This window comes from Capra hircus, chromosome 9, assembly GCF_001704415.2.
Source record: "Capra hircus breed San Clemente chromosome 9, ASM170441v1, whole genome shotgun sequence".
Taxonomy (NCBI): Eukaryota; Metazoa; Chordata; class Mammalia; order Artiodactyla; family Bovidae; genus Capra; species Capra hircus.
Window position 1 is genome coordinate 6,887,045 of NC_030816.1, and position 9,483 is coordinate 6,896,527.

The window sequence follows — 9,483 nt, forward strand, 5'->3', positions numbered from 1 at the left end:
CTCCAAGGGATTCTCCCTCCATGGGATTTTCCAGGCAAGAGTACTGGAGTGGGTTGCCATTTCCTTCTCCAGGGGATCTTCCTGACCCAGGGATTGAACCTGGATCTCCCACATTCCAGGCAAACGCTTAACCTCTGAGCCACCAAAGGAAATCTCAAAAAGCTACCAGCATATTTTTCAGCAGAAGTTTTGCAGGCCAGAATAGAATGGTATGACATAGTCAAATCGCTGAAAGGAAAACATTCCCAACCAAGAATACTTTACCCTGTGAGATTATCATACAGAATTGAAGGAGAACTAAATTTTTCCAGCTAAGCAAAAGCTGAAGGAGTTAATCACCACTAAACAAGCCGTACTATTTATTAATGTTAAAGGACATTTTTAAGCTGAAAAGAAACACAGTTAACTGCTAAAAAGAAAACACACAAAAGTAAAAATCTCACAGGAAAAGGTGAAAATAGTAAAGGTAGTAGACCAATAACCTATTAACTAGTATGAAGGTCAGAGGGTAAGAGATAAGAGTAGTAAAGTTAACCAAATTTCTGCAGTCATGAAATTAAAAGATGCTTGCTCCTTGGAAGGAAAGCTATGACAAAATTAGACAGTGTATTAAAAAGCTAAGGCATCACTTTGCTGACAAAGATCCATCTAGTCAAAGCTATAGTTTTTCCAGTAGTCATGTATGGATGAGAGTTGGACTATAAAGAAGGCTGAGTGCCAAAGAATTGAAGCTTTCTAACTGTGGTGGCTAGAGAAGATTCTTGGGAGTTCCTGGGACAATAAGGAGATCAAACCAGTCAATCCTAAAAGAAATCAGTCCTGAATATTTGTCGGAAGGATTGGTGCTGAAGCTGGCCACCTGATGCAAAGATCTGACTCATTGGAAAAGACCCTAATGGTGGGAAAGATTGAGGGTGAGAGGAGAAGAGGGTGACAGAGGATGAGATGGCTGGAGAGCATCACTGACTCAATGGACGTGAGTCTGAGCAAACTCTGGGAGACAGTGAAGGACAGGGAAGCCCGGTGTGCTGCAGTCCATCAGGTTGCAAAGAGTCTGACATGACTTAGAGACTGAATGACAACAACAACCATAATAACTAGTTAAGGGATACATAAAATAACATAAAAAGTGTCATAAAAAATATAAAACGTTGTGGGGGAGCTTAAAGTGTAGAGTTTTGGAATGTGTCAAAATTTAAGTTACTGCCAACTTAAAATAGACTCATATAAAAAGAATGTTATATGTGAACCTCATGGTAATCATAAAACAAAAATTAATAGTAAATACACAAAAGAAAATGAGAATGAGGAAAGAATCTAAGCACAACACCAAAGAAAGTGATCAAACCACAAGGGGAGAGAGAAAGAGAAGAAGAAAGGAACAAAGACAAACTACAAAAACAGCTAGAAAACAATTAACAAAATTACAAAAAGTACATACCTATCAATAGTTACTTTAAATGTAAATGAACTGAATTCTCCAATCTAAAGATACAGATGAAAGTGAAGTGAAAGTGAAGTCGCTCAGTCGTATCCGACCCTTTGCGACCCCGTGGACTATAGCCTGCCAGGCTCCTCCGTCCACTGAATGGATAAAAGACAAAACCCACAAAACTCAACTATAAGCTGCCTACAAGAGACTCACTTCAGAAGTAAGAACACACACAGACTGAAAGTGAAGGGATGGAGAAAGATATTCCATGCAAATGAAAACAAGAAGAAAGCTGGCATAGCTGTACTCATATCAGAAAAAATAGACTTTAAAATAAAGACGAAAGGAAAAGACAAAGAAAGGAATTACACAGTGATAAAGGGGTCAATCTAGAAAGAAGTTATAACATTTATAAATATATATGCATCCAACATAGGAGCACCAAATTATATAAAGCAAATATGAATAGACTTAAGAGAAATAGACGTCAATACAATAAAAGCAGGGGACTTTAGCATCCCACTTACAGCAATGGATAGATCATCCAGACCGAAAATCAATAATATACTAAAATGACACATTACATCAGATCAATTTAATATATACATGACATTCCACCCCAAAGCAGCAGAATACACTTTCTTCTCAAGTGCTAAGGAAGATTCTCTAGATTAGATCACATGTTGGGCCATAAAGAAGAGGTGGCTCACATATTAAGAAGAGGTGGCAAGAATACACAGAAGAACTATACAAAAAAGATCTTCATGATCCAGATAACCATGATGGTATGAGTGATCACCTGGAACCAGACATCCTGGAATGAGAAGTCAAGTGGTCCATAGGAAGCATCACTACGAACAAAGCTAGTGGAGGTGATGGAATTCCAGTTGTGCTATTTCAAATCCTAAAAGATGATGCTGTGAAAGTGCTGTGCTCAATGTGTCAGCAAATTTGGAAAATGCAGCAGTGGCCACAGAACTGGAAAAGGTCAGTTTTCATTCCAATCCCAAAGAAAGGCAATGCCAAAGAATGCTCAAACTACTGCAACACTGCACTCATCCCACACACTAGCAAAGAAATGCTCAAAATTCTCCAAGCCAGGCTTCAACAGTACGTGAACCAGGAACTTCCAGATGTTCAAGCTGGATTTAGAAAAGGCAGAGGAACCAGAAATCAAATTGCCAACATCTGTTGGATCGTCAAAAAAAGCAAGAGAGTTCCAGAAAAACATCTACTTCTGCTTTATTGACTATGTCAAAGTCTTTGACTGTGTGGATCACAACAAACTGTGGGAAATTCTTCAAGAGATGGGGATACCAGACCACCTGACCTGCCTCCTGAGAAATCTGTACGCAGATCAAGAAGCAAAAGTTACAACTGGACGTGGAACAACAGACTGGTTCCAAATTGGGAAAAGAATACATCAAGGCTGTACATTGTCACCCTGCTTACTTAACTTATATGCAGAATATATCATGCAAAATGCTGGCCTGGATGAAGCACAGCTGGAATCAAGATTGCTAGGAGAAATATCATTAACCTCAGATATGCAGATGATACCACCCTTATGGCAGAAAGCAAAGAAGAACTAAAAAGCCTCTTGATGAAAGTGAAAGAGAAAAATGAAAAAGTTACCTTAAAATTCAACATTCAGAATACAAACATCATGGCATCTGGTCCCATTACTTCATGGCAAATAGATGGGGAAACAGTGAGAGACTTTATTTTTGGGGGCTCCAAAATCACTGCAGGTGGTGACTGCAGCCAGGAAATTAAAAGATGCTTACTCCTTGGAAGAAAAATTATGACCAACCTAGACAGCATATTAAAAAGCAGAGACACTACTTTGCCAATAAGGTCTGTCTAGTCAAAGCTACGGTTTTTCCAGTAATAGTGTATTGATGTGAGAGTTGAACTATAAAGAAAGCTGAGTGCCGAAGAATTGATGATTTTGAACTGTGGTTTTGAAAAAGACTCTTGAGAGTCCCTTGGACTACAAGGAGATCCAACCAGTCCATCCTGAAGGAAACCAGCCCTGAATATTCATTGGAAGGACTGATGTTGAAGCTGAAATTCCAATACTTTGGCCACCTGATGCAAAGAACTGACTCATTGGAAAAGACCCTGATGCTGGGAAAGATTGAAGGCAGGAGGAGAAGGGGACTACAGAGGATGAGATGGTTGGATGGCATCACCGACTTGATGGACATGAGTTTGAGTCAACTCCTGGAGTTGGTAATGAACAGGGAGCCCTGGCGTGCTGCAGACCATGGGGTCAAAAGAGTCGGACATGACTGAGTGGCTGAACTGAACTGAACTGAGCCAAGTCTCAAAACAAGTCTCAATAAATTTATCTTATAAGAAAATCTTTCAATTAAGTGTGAGATAAGCTGATAGGCTACAGTCCATAGGGTCGCACAGAGTCAGAGACGACTGAAGCAACTTAGCATGCGTGCATATCCCTAATGAACATGGTTGCAAAATTCTCAACCAAATAATAGCAAACTAAATTAATAATATGTAAAAGGATCATGCATCAAGATCAAGTGGGATTTATTCCAGGGTTCAACATTTGCCAATCAATCAATGTGACACACCATATTAACAAAATGAAAGATAAAAATTATGTGATGATCTCAACAGATGCAGAAAAAGCACTTGACATCCACTTATGATTTAAAAAAAAAAAACCTCAGCACAGTAGGTATAGAGGCATTATATCTCAGCATAATAAAGATTATGTATGACAGACTCACAGCTTATCTCACACCTGATTGAAAGATTTTCTTGTAAGATCAGGAAGAAGACAAGGATGCCTAAACTTGCCACTTTTATTCAAGTTAGTCCTATCCACAGCAAGTAGGCAAGAAAGAGAAATGAAAGGAATCCAAACTGAAAAGGAAGAAGTAGAACTGTCATTACTTGCAGACGACATGATACTATACATATAAAATCCTCAAGACACCACTAAAAAAAAGTTAGAAATAATAAATTAATTCAGTAAAGTTGTAGGATACAAAATTAGTGTATGAAAATCTCTTGCACTTTGATACACTAATAACAAACTATCAGAAAGAGAAATCAAGAAAAAATCCCTCTTACAAATACATCAAAAAGAATAAAATACCTAGAAGTAAATTTCACTCAGGAGGTGAAAAACATGTACCCAAAATCACTGCAGATGGTGACTGCAGCCATGAAATTAAAAGATGCTTACTCCTTGAAAGAAAAGTTATGACCAACCTAGGTAACATATTCAAAAGCAGAGACATTACTTTGCCGACTAAGGTCCGTCTAGTCAAGGCTATGGTTTTTCCTGCGGTCATGTATGGATGTGAGAGTTGGACTGTGAAGAAGGCTGAGCACCGAAGAATTGATGCTTTTGAAGTGTGGTGTTGGAGAAGACTCTTGAGAGTCCCTTGGACTGCAAGGAGATCCAACCAGTCTATTCTGAAGGAGATCAGCCCTGGGATTTCTTTGGAAGGAATGATGCTCAAGCTGAAACTCCAGTACTTTGTCCACCTCATGCAAAGAGTTGACTCATTGGAACAGACTCTGATGCTGGGAGGGATTGGGGGCAGGAGGAGAAGGGGACGACCAAGGATGACATGGCTAGATGGCATCACCGACTCGATCGACGTGAATCTGAGTGAACTCCGGGAATTTGTGATGGACAGGGAGGCCTGGCGCGTGCTGCGATTCATGGGGTCGCAAAGAGTCGGATATGACTGAGCGACTGAACTGAACTGAACTGAAAAACTATAAGACATTGGTGAAAGAAATTGAAAAGGACACAAGTGGAAAATATTTTATGAAAGTGAAAGTTGTTCAGTCGTGTCCAACTCTTTGCAACTCCATGTACTATACAGTCCATGGAATTTTCCAGGCCAACATACTGGAATGGGTAGCCTTTACCCTTCTCCAGGGGATCTCCCCAACCCAGAGACTGAACCCAGGTCTCCTGCACTGCAGATGGATTTCTTACCAGCTGAGCCACAAGGGAAGCCATTATGGACAGGGGATTTGAATACATATTTTTCCAAAGACATACTGATGGCCAAGAGGCACGTGAAATGATGCTCATGATCACTAATCACCAGGGAAATGCAAATCACCCCACCTGTCCAAAGGGCCATTATGTTGCTGCTGCTGCTAAGTCGCTTCAGTCGTGTCCGACTCTGTGCGACTCCATAGACGGCAGCCCACCAGGCTCCCCCGTCCCTGGGATTCTCCAGGCAAGAACACTGGAGTGGGTTGCCATTTCCTTCTCCAATGCAGGAAAGTGAAAAGTGAAAGTGAAGTCGCTCAGTTGTGTCCGACTCTTCGCGACCCCAGGGACTGCAGCCTACCAGGCTCCTCCATCCATGGGATTTTCCAGGCAAGAGTACTGGAGTGGGGTGGCATTGCCTTCTCCAGGGCCATTATTAAAAAAAAAACAAAAACAAAAACAAAAAAAAAACAAGTATTGGTGAGGATAGGGAGAGAAGGGGACCCTCATGCACTGTTGATGGGAATGTAAACTGATGCAACCAGTATGGAAGACAGTATAGAATTTACTCAAAAACAAATTAAATGTAGGGCTATCATATGATTCAGCAGTTCCACTCCTGGGTTTCTTTCTGAAGGATATGAAAACAGTAATTCAAAAGAGTATATGCACACCTGTGTTCACTGTAATGACCTGTGTTCAATGATGCATGAATGGATAAAGAAGGTGTCTCTCTCACATGCACACACACACATACGCACGAATACTACTCAGCCATAAGCAAGAAGTAGATCTTGCCATTTGTGAGAACAGGAATAGACCTTGAGGGTGTTTTACTAGGTGATATTAAGTCAGACACAGAAAGACAAACATTGTATGATTTCACTTACATGTGCAAACGAAACTCAGATTTGTAGATACAGAGAACAAACAGGTGTTTGTCACACTTGGATGTCACACTTAAGATGGCGTTGGCCACCATAGATGTTAAACACAAATATATGCATGTCTAGACACAAAAATATTATTACAAAGAAATGCTTTATAAACTAGAAGCAAGCGTTTATGAAGTGGTTCTAACTCTCTCTCCTCTCTGGATCTCGGTTTTAGCACCATTTATAATATTTCATTTTCTTTGCCCATCTTCTCCACAAGACATTGGCTTCTTCAAAAGTTTAGGATGCATTTTCTAATATTTTATTTTGTTGATTACTTTTGGTTCCCTGGGACCTCGCTGATGCCTGGGCCTTCTCTTGCGGCAAGCGAGGGCTACTTTTCATTGTGGTACACAGGCTTCTCATTGCAGTGGCTTCTGTGGCAGAGCACACGCTCTGCGTGCACGGGCTTCTGTAGTTGCGGCGTACAGATTCTAGAGTACAGGCTCAGTAGTTATAGCCCACAGGCTTAGCTGCACATGGAATCCTCCCAGACCAGGAATCAAACTTGGGTCCCCTGAACTGGCAGGTGGACTCCAATCCAGCATACCACCAGGGAAGTCCTTGGGATGTATTTTGAAAAAAAAAGAAATACTTGGGACATTTTTAAAAGTTTAGCATGTATATTACTATCTTCCTCAGCTAACACAATAATTGGTACATAGAGAGAAATGACAAGACACTTGTCAAATGAGTGTATTCAACATTAATCTGAGAGTATAAAGTACTAGTACCTTAAAGTGATAAGCAAAGCTTTCTGTGTAACGTCTAAATTCTGACACAAACATGCTACCTCTTGACAAGGAATTGTTCCCTCAATTACAGTACTGTTTCCCAAATTTTTACGTAAATTATGCCTACAATTAGGAAACCTCTGACTTAAATTTGAATATGAAAGGGTAAAAGTTTCATAAACTGTTGAAATTTTAACTTTTATGTCAACCTTTACAAACTTTATAAATTGCTGTAATTTTAATCATCAATAAAGATGTTCAAAATTAAGTCTTTGAAAGACAGTTAATTTCAGTACAATTCCATAGCCACATGGAGGTATCTTAAGAACTTACACCACAATGATACAATAAAAATACATATGTGTGTCTGTATGCATTTTCATATTAAGATTTATTTATATTTAAATAAACTTTCAGAGACCAAGATTAAAGCAATGTATTAATTTATGTTAAATATTTAGTAATTCTATAAGAAGAAATCATATAACTTTCATATGTCTTATTTCTTTTTACCTCTTCTTCAAGTCACTTTTGACCCTTTACACTCATCAGAAAATAGTTAATAATATTCTACACCCACAATGATAAGAGGTCGCACTAGGTCATGGTAACCCACTTCTTCTCATTCCATGAATAGGAAAGTCTAATTGCATATAATGTTTATTAATTGACGCTACTGCTCGAAATAGGCTCCCAGTCTAGAGTGTTAATCTCTTTCCTAAACTGAGCTGGCCATGGGGCAGCACTGTGAAAATTATGGCAGGTGAGAACCGCTTCGCAAGATTGCTGGGAATCACAAGTATAAATCAAAACGAGACAAATTGGATTTCCCTGGTGGTGCAGTGGATAAGAATGTGCCTGCCGATGCAGGGGCCATGGCTCAGGAAGATTCTGAGCTCAGTCCCCGGCTCAGGAAGATTCCACATGCTGGGGAGCAACTAAGCCTGTGCACCACAACTACTGAGCCTGGATGCCACAGCTACTGAAACCCGAGTGCCTAGAGCCTGTGCTCTGCCACAAGAAAAGCCACCGTGAAGAGAAGCTCACGCCCTCAACTGGGGAGTAACCCCCACTCTCTGCAACTACAGAAAGCTTGCATACAGCAACAAAGACCCAACACAACCAAAATAAACAGTCTTTAAAAGTGAGACATTATTAGTCAAATTATTATGTAATATTACAACTATATGACAGTACTAGTAAGATGCTGTGATTACTACAGTGGCGATAAAATTACAGAAACATTTTGATAACTTTGACTGTTTATTGAACACTTAGTATGTGCCAGGCCATAGGCTAAACGCTTTTCCAGCAATAGTTCATTGAGTTCTCATTAAAACCTGCCTGCCCAATTGTGATACAGAAGTGGGCAAACTGACATGAATTTTAAGTATAAAAATAAAATATGGGATAAACCAAGCCACCTCAAATTTTTACTGGAATAAAGAATCCCTTCTTCCCCTGCTGAATCTACAGCACAATGATGGCAAAAAGGTGCTGATCCTTTCAGCAATATCTAAATGAAACTAATCGTATTAATGAGAAATGTAAATGATTAAATGTCTGTGATTGATTATTCCAAGAAGTCAGAGCCATTGCCTTCATAATAGTCTGATTGTTATGACTCAATATATTTATAAAATCACAATTTATATCTAACTAGCAAGAATAAAACAAACCTGGAATATGTTTCCTCTAGTTTGTATGCTCTAAAAAATGAAGCATAAGTTTAAGGTATTTAAAAAATATGATTTATCAAGACACCAGGAGACAAGCCACAGACTAACAGAAAATATTTGCAAAAGACCTATCTGACAAAGGACCGCTACCTAAAATACACAAGGCACTCTTAAAGCTCAACAGTAAAAAAAATAAAAAAATCCAAATTTAAAATGGGCAAAAGACCTGAGCAGATATTTCATCCAATAAGACAGACAGGCAGCAAGTGAAGATATGAAGAAATCCTCCACATTCTATGTCATTAGAAAATTGCAAATGAAAATAACAGTGAGATGACATTACATGTCCATTAGAACAGTAGCCTCCAAAACTGACAACATCAAATGCTGACAGGGATGTGGAGCAGCAGGAACTCTCATTCATTGCCGGTAAGAGTGGGAAATGGTCCAACCACTGCGGAAGACAGTTCAGTAGTTTCTTACCAAAAAATCACATACTCCTACCACATGAACCAGCAATTTGCTCCTGGGTAGTCACCCAAAGCCGTTGGAAACATGTCCACACAAAACCTGCGCATGGATGTTTATAACAGCTTTATGCACCACTACATTTATGTTCAAACTGCAGGAGATTTATAGATGTATACAGGGATTGGCATGGTATTAGTAATGGTCCTTAATCCAGGAATCCATGGCAGGCCCCTCTGGATTTAAA